Source organism: Salmo salar, chromosome ssa10 (assembly GCF_905237065.1).
Source record: "Salmo salar chromosome ssa10, Ssal_v3.1, whole genome shotgun sequence".
Taxonomy (NCBI): Eukaryota; Metazoa; Chordata; class Actinopteri; order Salmoniformes; family Salmonidae; genus Salmo; species Salmo salar.
The window spans coordinates 44075340-44087912 of record NC_059451.1 but is presented as its reverse complement, the minus strand read 5'-3'; the positions used below and the strand labels follow the sequence as shown (position 1 = coordinate 44087912).

Genomic DNA, 12573 nt, shown 5'->3' with positions numbered 1-12573 from the left:
CACAAGCGCACAATGATTACCACACGGGACGAGACCTGTATTCATCTGCACAATACACGTGGCACAAAAGCCAAAACGACACAGCATAGGTACTCACATGACCTACAGACATTGGAACAATAATCGACAGCCCAATGGAGAAACAAAGGGCACATTTATACAAATACAATCAGTGGGAATGGGGACCAGGTGTGCGCAATGACACATTTCCGGAGGGATCCGTGACACACACATGTTTAATTTGGGGGAGCACTTCTATCACTAAGCAGCATTTTACATTTCCATGGAGGTGTTACTTTATGCAAATTACTGAATAAGTTATGAATGAAAAACTAGATCTTTACTGTATGTACCAGACTGAACTGAAGGAACAAATATTATCTGATCCCCTCTGCAAGGCCAACTCAGCTGCATTCCAATTCTCTACAATTTTTCCAGAAGTGTGCCCTCATTTACTCTCCCTCTTGCATTTAAAACCACTGCATTGGTGTATGGCTGGTGGAAGTTTCCACCAAGTTTCCACCAAATTCCTTACACTACTCCTTTTTTCTTAATTTGAATCCATGAAGGGGAGTGTACTGTACTGTATGTGTGCAAACTTCTGGAAGATGTCCTGAGTTGTCCTTGCGGATGGCATGTCCACTTAGCCTGGGAAATGAAACTCTTGCAGCTATGGGACACAGGGTTATTCATAGCAGGGGCCCTGGGCAAGGTTCCAGTGGAAACACTGTAGACTGAGGAGGATGCCTAACAGAGACCTTCCACAAACATGTAAATATACAGACATTATTAATACCAACCCTGTTATTTACAGGAAAAAGCTGAACAAATTATATTTATTTTCATTATACAGTTTTAAAGGAAAATACGTTTCAAAGCGCTAAGGTATAACCTAGCCTTTTGTTAATAGAGGTGGGAGATACTTAGCTTGGCCTTCAGCCTTCATGCTCCACTGGGCCTGAATTGCACTCTTGTACAGTGCCATGCTTCAGTGCTAATACTCTGCAAGCTTCTGCCATTCTACCTCTGTAAAATCAGTTTTATAGTGAGCACTGCTCTTCGGGGGCATCAAAGGTGAAAAGGCTACCCCAGTCAGCGGCTGCTGGCCTGTTTGTCACCTGCCATAACACGGTCTATTCAATTGCAACAAGATCTCACAAACTCGTGTCGACTCTTGACGTTTGTCCAAGTGGTGCAAATGGCAAGTTGTGACATCAAAATGTGAGATTATTCAGTATAGCTTTGTCAGACATCAGAATTTTCTTCTGTCTGATTTTGGCCTATGTCAGCAGGGGTTAATTGGCTGAGTGTCTTGGCAAGGCCAAGAGCTGTCAGAACCTTCAGAAGAAGATCACTTTATTTACAAAATAAAAAAAAGCCAAATCTAGGATATGATCTTTCCTCTGTGGACTTCAAGCGGCACTGTCGAGAGGAGGCATCGCGGGTGGCCAGAAACTAATCTCACATTTGACGGTTATATTGCACCTTTGACTACAGCTTTGTGGTTTGACGATTGTGTCTTTTGGACAAACATTGGTGAAATATAGCAGTGAGATGTGAGATCATGTTGTTGGGAGACGATGGTAAGCAAAGCCATACTGACTGCCCGGACAGAATTCTTAGTCTAAAGAAAGGATGCTCGGCCAGCTTTTGTTGGCCACCATCGATTTCATCAGTAGGACAATCAATTTAGCCGACCAGCGAGATAGATCCATCACCAGGGATAGAGTTACAGCCCAGTTTGTGGATTTAACCTCTTATGGATGGTGGCAGTATTGAGTCGCTTGGATGACTGACGTGCCCAGAGTAAACTGCCTGCTACTCACTCTCAGAAACTAAGATATGCTTATTATTAGCAGAGTTGGATAGAAAACACTCTGAAGTTTCTAAAACTGTTTGAATGATGTCTGTGAGTATAACAGAACCCATATGGCAGGCAAAAATCCCTGTTCAAACTACAGTGTCTGTGGGGTCATTTTGAACTTCCTAAGGCTTCCATTGGCTGTCAACAGCCTTTAGAAACTTGTTTCATCCATCTACTGTTACTGGGCAGAGAATAGGAGCTCAGTCAATCAGTGAACTGCCTGGGACCAGTGAGTTGTTTACTGCACGGGCACATTTGGTGCGCCGCTCCTTCTTTTTCTTCTGTAATGAATATGCTATTGTCCGGTTGGAATATTATCGATGTTTTATGTTAAAAAGACCCTAAGGATTGATTGTAAACATCATTTGACATGTTTCTACGAACGGTAATGGCACTATTTGACTTTTTGTCTCTTTTTTTACGCTCAGGCGTTATGCCTTTGGATAGTGATCTGAACGCACGAACAAAACGGAGGTATTTGGACATAAATATGGAGTATTCCGAACAAAAATAACATTTCTTGTGGAAGTAGGAGTCCTGGGAGTGCATTCCGACGAAGATCAGCAAAGGTAAGGGAAGATTTATAATACTAATTCTGAGTTTAGTTGACTCCAGAACTCGGCGGGTAACTGTATAGCTTGCTGTGATGGCTGAGCTCTGTACTCAGAATATTGAAAAATGTGCTTTTGCCGAAAAGCTATTTTAAAATCTGACACAGTGGTTGCATTAAGGAGTAGTATATCTATAATTCTTTCAATTACTGTTGTAAATTTTATCAACGTTTATGATGAGTATTTTTGTAAATTGATGTGCTCATTCACTGGTAGTTTTGGTGGGAATACATTTTCTGAACATCACGCACCAATGTAAAATGGGGTTTATGGATATAAATATGAACTTTATTGAACAAAACATGTATTTTGTAATATTGAGTCCTGGGAGTGTCATCTGATGAAGATCATCAAAGGTTAGTAATTCATTTTAGCTGTATTTCTGGTTTTTGTGACACCTCTCCTTGCTTGGAAAATGGCTGTGTGGTTTTTCTTGTTTAGGTGCTGTCCTAACATAATCTAATGTTTTGCTTTCGCTGTAAAGCCTTTTTGAAATCAGACACTGTGGGTAGATTAAGGAGAATCTTATCTTTAAAATTGTGTATAATACTTGTATGTTTGAGAAATGTAAATTATGAGATTTTTGTTGTTCTGAATTTGCCGCCGTGCACTTTCACTGGCTGTCGTCATATCGATCCCGCTAACGGGATTCAAGCCGTAAGAAGTTTTAACGGTGGACAAACTTCAGAATGCCAGCTAGGCTTGCTTGTGACGTAGATAGTAAATCTTCTGTTGTTCCTCGCACCTTGTAAAATAATAATTTTCTCCCTCAGGAAAATGCTACTTCGTTCTGTTGCTATGTCTATTCACTACTCAAGATAAGAGACGACACAGTCACTACTATCTAGATAAATTAATTTGACATGAGCATATTAATTTGCTAAATAATAGCCAACAGTCGAGTAATTAGATGGCGTTTCAAAGCCTTTGTAGCCAGAGTCATATGAATGCCACTCGTATCACATGCAACAACGTCATTAAATATTTCTACTGGTAGCAAGGATTCCCTATCACCTATTTTTCATATTATTTCATATTATTTTCATATTACCCCCCTTGCGATCCTATTGTGCCACTCTAGACTAGAGGTACCTATCCACAATGTATGTGTCTCCATGTATGTTTCTGTATATAGGCGGTGGCTCGGCTACTGTTCTTTCTGCTCAGCACGTCAAATGATGAAATCCGTTTATTAATTATTCATCAGTGTGCAGTGCACCATGTGACCACTTTCCTGGGAGCATGACATCATCGGAGGATGTCATTCTTACAAAAACTGGGTTGATGCCTGGTGAGAGGAGAATGATGTCACCCCCCTGAATGCATGTGTAAGTCTGGTGTCCTTTCTAGCTTACTGTAATGTAGGCTACTGTACTGTCTCACAAATGTTCTTTGTCAAAGCCAACCTTGATTTTACCCATTGTGATTTTGTGAAGCCCACTGAGTGAACTATACTATGAATATAACGATTCATTGTAACATGGGCTAAAAATGATCTTAATGCTGTCTGGAAGGCAATCCCCACATCAGTTAATATCTCTGTGATCTCAGTGCGGAGTTGTGGTGTGAATATAGGGTAGTATAGGATTTGCAGGCTTTGTCTGCCTTTGGTATCTTCCTGCCCTTGGTGGCCTACTTACACCCACACACTGCAGGCTGCGGAGATAGCTGCAGAAATTCATCACAGCTGCAATCCAACACACCGTCCCCACACTTCGACCCTCAAAAGCAATAAAACTGCCCTTCTTTAAACTAGTTGAGTATATGGAGCATCAGCATTTGTGGGTTCAATTACAGGCTCAAAATGGCCAGAAACAAATTATTTTCTTCTGAAACTCGTCAGTCTATTCTTGTTCTGAGAAATTAAGGCTATTTCATGTGAGAAATTGCCAAGCAAGTAAAGATCTCGTACAGGCATCTGTTTCTCAAACTAGACACTCTAATGTACTTGTCATCTTGCTCAGTTGTGCACCGGGGCCTCCCACTCCTCTTTATATTCTGGTTAGAGCCATTTTACGCTGTTCTGTGAAGGGAGTAGTAAACAGCATTATACAAGATCTTCAGTGTCTTGGCAATTTCTCGCATGGAATAGTCTTAATTTCTCAGAACAAGAATAGACTGACGAGTTTCAGAAGAAAGTTCTTTGTTTCTGGCCATTTTGAGCCTGTAATCGAACCCACAAATGCTGATGCTCCAGATACTCAACTAGTCTAAAGAAGGCCAGTTTTATTGCTTCTTTAATCAGAACAACCGTTTTCAGCTGTGCTAACATAATTGTGAAAGGGTTTTCTAGTGATCAATTAGCCTTTTAAAATGATAAACTTGGATTAACTAAGACCACGTGCCATTGGAACACAGGAGTGATGGTTGCTGATAATGGGCCTCTTTACGCCTATGTAGATATTCCATAAAAAATCAGCCGTTTACAGCTACAATAGTCATTTACAACATTAACAATGTCTACACTGTATTTCTGATCAATTTGATGTTATTTTAATGGACAAAGAAAGTGTTTTTTTCTTTCAAAAACAAGGATATTCCTAAGTGACCCCAAACTTTTGAACAGTGGTGTATGACGCATCTTATACTCTACATATGACGCATCCTATACTCTACATATGACCTATACTCTACATATGACCAATACTCTACTTATGACGCATCCTATACCTTACATATGACGCATCCTATACCCTACATATGATGCATCCTATACTCTACATATGACCTATACTCTACATATGACACATCCTATACTCTACATATGACCTATACTCTACATATGACGCATCCTATACTCTACATATGATGCATCCTATACTCTACATATAACGCATCCTATACTCTACATATAACGCATCCTATACTCTACATATGACGCATCCTATACTCTACATATGACGCATCCTATACCTACATATGACGCATCCTATACTCTACATATGACACATCCTATACCCTACATATGACGCATCCTATACTCTACATATGACCTATACCCTACATATGACGCATCCTATAGCCCTACATATGACGCATCCTGTACTCTACATGTGACGGATCCTGTACTCTACATATGACGGATCCTGTACTCTACATATGACGCATCCTATACCCTACATATGACGCATCCTATACTCTACATATGACCTATACTCTACATATGACCTATACTCTACATTTGACGCATCCTATACTCTACATATGACGCATCCTATACCCTACATATGACGCATCCTATACCCTACATATGACGCATCCTATACTCTACATATGACGCATCCTATACTCTACATATGACGCATCCTATACTCTACATATGACGCATCCTATACTCTACATATGACGCATCCTATACCCTACATATGACGCATCCTATATTCTACATACTCTACATGCACACACCCCCACCCTCAACAATGAGTCAGGAGTGTGCAGACACAAGCAGGCGTGCACACACACACACACACACACACACACACACACACACACGCACACACACACAAACACACTAACACACACACAAAGACAAATGCCCGTGCACACTGACTCTGCAACCGGTACCCCCTGTATATAGCTTCGCTATTGTTATTTTACTGCTGATCTTTAATTATTTGTTACTTTCATTTGTTATTCTTATTTTTTTTATTTATTTAACTGCGTTGTTGGTTAGGGCTTGTAAATCAGCATTTCACTGTAAGGTCTACGTATGATGCATTCGGCACATGTGACATACAATTTGATTTGATTTGAAATGATCTTCCAAAGTCAAACTTTACAATATAAACACATCTGCTTACTATAATAGAAGGAAAAAAGGTAGAAGAAGGTTTTGGTGAAAATAGGTTTTGTTTCCTTACATGGAAACAGTCCATAGTTACACAAGGACATGCTCCAGGTGTCAAACTGTGTTTCACTGATGAATCAGACTGTCATCTCTGTCAGGGAACAAACAACCTGTTATTAAGAACAGTCACCCACCTCTGCTTTGGCTGTGTGCCTCTCATACAGAATCAAGTTTAAAGTTTTATTAGTCATATGTATGGGATACACATGGTATACACTGTCCAACAAAATGCTTACTTGAGGTTCCTTCTCCACAATGCAACAACAATAAGAAATAATAAAAGATCAGAATACCAACATAAAGCAAATGCCTCAATAGAATATAATAAACATTTTAGCATAAGTATAATACAGGAAGGCACAATTTGTAGTCAAATATTTACATGTGTTTTGGGGGGATTTGGGTGTTTAAATGGTGCAGTATTTAGCAATCACCCAGGGAATCACCCAGGGAATTATAGAGTAATTATCCCAGACCAATTAATATTATCCACATGTAGTCTCTGTCAGACATATCAGTATGGATGACGGATCACCAGCTCAAGCTGAACCTCGGCAAGAGGGAGCTGCTCTTCCTCCCGGGGAAGGACTGCCCGTTCCATGATCTCGCCATCACGGTTGACAACTCCCTTGTGTCCTCCTCCCAGAGTGCTAAGAACCTTGGCGTGATCCTGGACAACACCCTGTCGTTCTCCACTAACATCAAGGCGGTGACCCGATCCTGTAGGTTCATGCTCTACAACATTCGCAGAGTACGACCCTGCCTCACACAGGAAGCGGCGCAGGTCCTAATCCAGGCACTTGTCATCTCCCGTCTGGATTACTGCAACTCGCTGTTGGCTGGGCTCCCTGCCTGTGCCATTAAACCCCTACAACTCATCCAGAACGCCGCAGCCCGTCTGGTGTTCAACCTTCCCAAGTTCTCTCACGTCACCCCGCTCCTCCGCTCTCTCCACTGGCTTCCAGTTGAAGCTCGCATCCGCTACAAGACCATGGTGATTGCCTACGGAGCTGTGAAGGGAACGGCACCTCCATACCTTCAGGCTCTGATCAGGCCCTACACCCAAACAAGGGCACTGCGTTCATCCACCTCTGGCCTGCTGGCCCCCCTACCTCTGAGGAAGCACAGTTCCCGCTCAGCCCAGTCAAAACTGTTCGCTGCTCTGGCACCCCAATGGTGGAACAAGCTCCCTCACGACGCCAGGACAGCGGAGTCAATCACCACCTTCCGGAGACACCTGAAACCCCACCTCTTTAAGGAATACCTAGGATAGGATAAAGTAATCCTTCTAACCCCCCCCCCTTAAAAGATTTAGATGCACTATTGTAAAGTGGTTGTTCCACTGGATATCATAAGGTGAATGCACCATTTTGTAAGTCGCTCTGGATAAGAGCGTCTGCTAAATGACTTAAATGTAATGTAAATGTCTCTAATGTACACGAAAGACCAGGGATACTTATTCATCATGATTTGCATATTACTCATTAAGTACGTTTGTCACGTGACCTGATGTTATGATGTTTAGTTTAATGTGTGTGTGTGTGTGTGTGTGTGTGTGTGTGTGTGTGTGTGTGTGTGTGTGTGTGTGTGTGTGTGTGTGTGTGTGTGTGTGTGTGTGTGTGTGTGTGTGTGTGTGTGTGTGTGTGTGTGTCTCTACTGTGTTCAAAATCAGTCTTACTCTCAGTAATGGACAGTTGTTCTCATTAGCAAGTATTATAAAGTAGCCTACTGAGATGGTCTGATAAAGTAGCCTACAGAGATGGTCTGATAAACTAGCCTACAGAGATGGTCTGATAAAGTAGCCTACAGAGATGGTCTGATAAAGTAGCCTACAGAGATGGTCTGATAAACTAGCCTACAGAGATGGTCTGATAAACTAGCCTACTGAGATGGTCTGATAAAGTAGCCTACAGAGATGGTGTGATAAAGTAGCCTACAGAGATGGTCTGATAAAGTAGCCTACTGAGATGGTCTGATAAAGTAGCCTACAGAGATGGTCTGATAAAGTAGCCTACAGAGATGGTCTGATAAAGTAGCCTACTGAGATGGTCTGATAAAGTAGCCTACAGAGATGGTGTGATAAAGTAGCCTACAGAGATGGTCTGATAAAGTAGCCTACAGAGATGGTCTGATAAAGTACCTTACAGAGATGGTCTGATAAAGTAGCCTACAGAGATGGTCTGAAAGTAGCCTACAGAGATGGTCTGATAAAGTAGCCTACAGAGATGGTCTGATAAAGTAGCCTACTGAGATCATAAGAGATTGAGGAAATAAGGTTTACATTCTAGCGCTGTGGGAACTTTTTTCCCATTCTTTGATCTGTAGCCTACTCTGTGGTTGTGACCAGTTACTATAGTGAGATAAAGTAGTTTCAGGATTTCAATACAGGGGTATCTTTCATCCTTAACAAAAAGGGACTTAGGAAAAAGGGACTTAGGAAAATTGCAACTGGCTCAGAACAGGGCAGAGAGTTAATATTAATAATATGCATGTCAATCTCTCCTGGCTGAAACCGGAGGAGAGATTGACTTCATCACTACTTGTATTTATGAGAGGTATTGACATGTTGAATGCACCGAGCTGTCTGTTTAAACTACTGGCGCACAGCTCGGACACCCATGCATATCCCACAGGACATGCCACAAGAGGTCTCTTCACAGTCCCCAAGTCCAGAACAGACTATGGGAGGCGCACTGTACTACATAGAGCCATGACTACATGGAACTCTATTCCACATCAAGTAACTGATGCAAGCAGTAAAATTTGATTTAAAAAACAGATAAAAATACACCTTATGGAACAGCGGGGACTGTGAAGCAACACAAATATAGACATATAGACACATGAATACACTCACATGATAACATACGCACTATACACACATGTACACATGGATGTTTTTAGTGTAGATATGTGGTAGTGGTGGAGTAGGGGCCTGAGGGCACACAGTTGTTGTGAAATCTGTGAATGCATTGTAACGTTCTGAAAATTGTATAAGCTGCCTTAATTTGCTGGACCCCAGGAAGAGTAGCTGCTGCCTTGGCAGGAACTAATGGGGATCCATAATACAAATACAAAAATGATGAGAAATGTATCTTTCCTACTCCAGTGGCTCTCAGAATGAGTTGTTGGGACTGTACTCTGTCCTCACTTTAAATCAGACAGGCTGTGACTGTCCATGATCGCCTGGCATTCAGACCCTGATATATGCCCTGTCAGTGTGTTTACATTGGGATGCAGCAGGAACACTACTGCTTCTGGGATGGACGGATTAGAAATGTGTTGTTCAGGTTGCTCAGGACTGAAATTGTACTTTTGTTATGAGAATTTTGTTCCCAATGTTCATAAACTGAACTTCAATTAAACTACTCAGTCTGCACCCCAGAGTTTGTAAGGTTCTGGTTAAATGACACAGACGGAGGCTCAGCCTACAATAGTCAACCAAGTTTATTCACGAGAGCTCTGAATATCATACAATGTACACAGCCTTTTATACCTAACATTTGGTCATATCATATGTCATACCCCTTACAGATGCCTCCTCCTCTTCTTTAACACTGTCAATGCTTATTTACAAGTCTTCTCCATCACATAAATTGCTTATCATATCCTGCCCCATGTTACATAATCTACTGCAAGCCTAAAGTTTTCTCCCCTCTCTGGGTGGGGAGACCTTCTTCCTGTTATCAGTTTCACTGTGGTCACAAGTTGTCTTCTGTCTGGTAACAGTTCCCCTTTTCCCTTGAATGTCTTGCCTATATTGCTAAATCATTAAGCTTAAACTTTTCCAATACACACACATTAGTACATTCATCTTATAATCACTCGGTTATACCTTTTCAGGGTGAAATCATTTAGTCAAACCATTAATCATATAATTTCCATTACAACTTTGGTGAAAGCAAGGAATGTGGACTCAAATGTAATCAATCTGCCACACCTCCAGAGTGTAGATGAAATTAATTTGTTATTTTTAAATCCCAGCCAGGGTTGTCACAGGACAACGGAGCCTGAAGCCTGATATCCTTATTTCTCCTTCACCCATCTTTTTTTCTGCTAATGCAACACCTCAATATCATGCTTCTATTTATGCTTAATCAGACCCAATAATAGCTATAACACTCAGGTAGTTTCAAGGGAAGAAGATTTCATGTACAGTTTAAGGGAAACTGATAAATAGGATGAATATGATGTGTTAAATAACCATCACCTCATGGTAACTATTAGTCCATATAAAGTGCATTCGGAAAGTATTCAGACCACTTGACTTTTTCCACATTTTGTTATGTTACAGCCTTATTCTAAAATTGATTAAATTGTTTTTGTCCCTCATCAATCTACAGACAATAGCCCATAATGACAAAGCAAAAACAGGTGAAGACATTTTTTCAAATGTGTATATATATATATAAAAAAGGAAATATTACATTTACATAAGTATTCAGACCCTTTACTCAGTACTTTGTTTAGGCACCTTTACAGCCTTGAGGCAGCGATTACAGCCTTGAGTCTTCTTGGGTATGACGCAACAAGCTTGGCACACCTGTATTTGGAGAGTTTCTCCCATTCTTCTCTACAGATCCTTTCACGCTCTGTCAGGTTGGATGGGGAGCATCACTGCACAGCTATTTTCAGGTATGTCCAGAGATGTTTGATCAGGTTCAAGTCTGGGCTCTGGCTGGGCCACTCAAGGACATTCAGAGACTTGTCCCAAAGCCTCTCCTGCCTTGTCTTGGCTGTGTGCTTAGGGTTGTTGTCCTGTTGGAAGGTGATCCTGACTAGTCTCCCAGTCCCTGCCGCTGAAAAACATCCCCACAACCTGATGATGCCACCACCATGCTGCACCGTAGGGATGGTGCCAGGTTTCCTCCAGACATGACGCTTGACATTCAGGCCAAAGATTTCAATCTTGGTTTCATTAGACCAGGAAATCTTGTTTCTCATGGTCTGGAAAGTTCTCCCATCTCCACAGAGGAACTCTGGAGCTCCTTCAGAGTGACCATCGGGTTCTTGGTCACCTCCCTGACCAAGGCCCTTCTCCCCCGATTGCTCACTTTGGCCGGGCGGCCAGCTCAAGGAAGTCTTCGTGGTTCCAAACGTCTTCCATTTAAGAATGATGGAGGCCACTGTGTTCTTACTCATGTATAGGCCTACTTTTCAGTTAAAATAACAGCTACCCTTTGACTATACAATATAAAAAATGTCCCTAGGGGCTACAAACTTGCCATGACTAATCTATCTCTGAAACTGTAATATGACATCACCTTAAGGATGAGTTCACTCCTTTTTTCTACTTTAATAATTTCACATTGTCCTCCAAAGCAATGTCATGATAATTTTCCCATTATGAATATGTTATTATTAATGCCTCTGGGACTAAATTCAATTAATAAGTATTTTTATTAGACGTATTATTATTATTAGACTAATTAAAGCTGCAATATATAACTTTTTGGGTGATCAACCAAATGTACATAGAAATGTGAAATATAGATCTGGTAGATATGTACTATGTAGCTATTTCTATGCTTCCCGTTTCATTTTTGTGTCTTTTACTTTTTGTACACCAGCTTCAAACAGCTGAAAATACAATATTTTGTGTTATGGAACATATATTTTACAGTGGTTTAGATGGTACAATGATTATCTACACTATACTTGCTTGTTTTGTCACATAAACTGAAATTTAAGCCACATTTTTGCAACCAGGAAATGGCAAAGCGATTTATGCGTAGTGCATATTTCATTGTGCATTGTCAACCATGTTATATTGTGTTAAATACATTTGTATTATAATTGTGTTTTTAATGGTTATTAGAACAGTGTTATTATTTGGTAGGCGATAGTTCCCGTGACGATATTGTCTCATGCATAACCTACGCCACTCCCTTCTCCAAACCTAGAGAACCGCTAGTGAAGAGCGCGGTTCAGTTAGCTACATGTCGGGGAGAAGAGACAGCGCTGGGAAACATACTGGACTTCAATAACAAGGAACTGTTTCAGCATTCTGACATTGCTTTAACAGTATGGTTTACAACAGTAGCTTATGATCCGCCTTTGAATTTGTGAAGGAATGAGGCAAACTATTGGCTAGCATACTGAGTCCTCAAAACATCTGTATTTGTTGCGGAGTAGTTCACTGACTGGCTAACTATCGGCTACTGGGAAATCGGCGACTTGGAGAGGAACCAAAAGATCAAGTAAGGCACAGTTAATTAATGTTATCTTCTAAATGTTTGAATTATAGCCTA

At 41.0% G+C, this 12573-nt stretch overlaps 1 protein-coding gene across 2 annotated transcripts in view; it reads left to right on the top strand.

Annotated features, from left to right (window-relative positions):
* The window catches only part of lepr (leptin receptor), a 115905-nt gene that overhangs the window by 39049 nt on the left and 64283 nt on the right, over positions 1–12573 (top strand). Inside the window, 1 exon segment of one of the 2 annotated variants that reach the window (NM_001164765.1) lies at positions 12357–12522. The exons of the other annotated variant lie outside the window; for it this stretch is intronic. The gene's annotated coding sequence lies outside the window, so the exon portion shown is untranslated. 2 annotated transcript variants of the gene reach the window in all.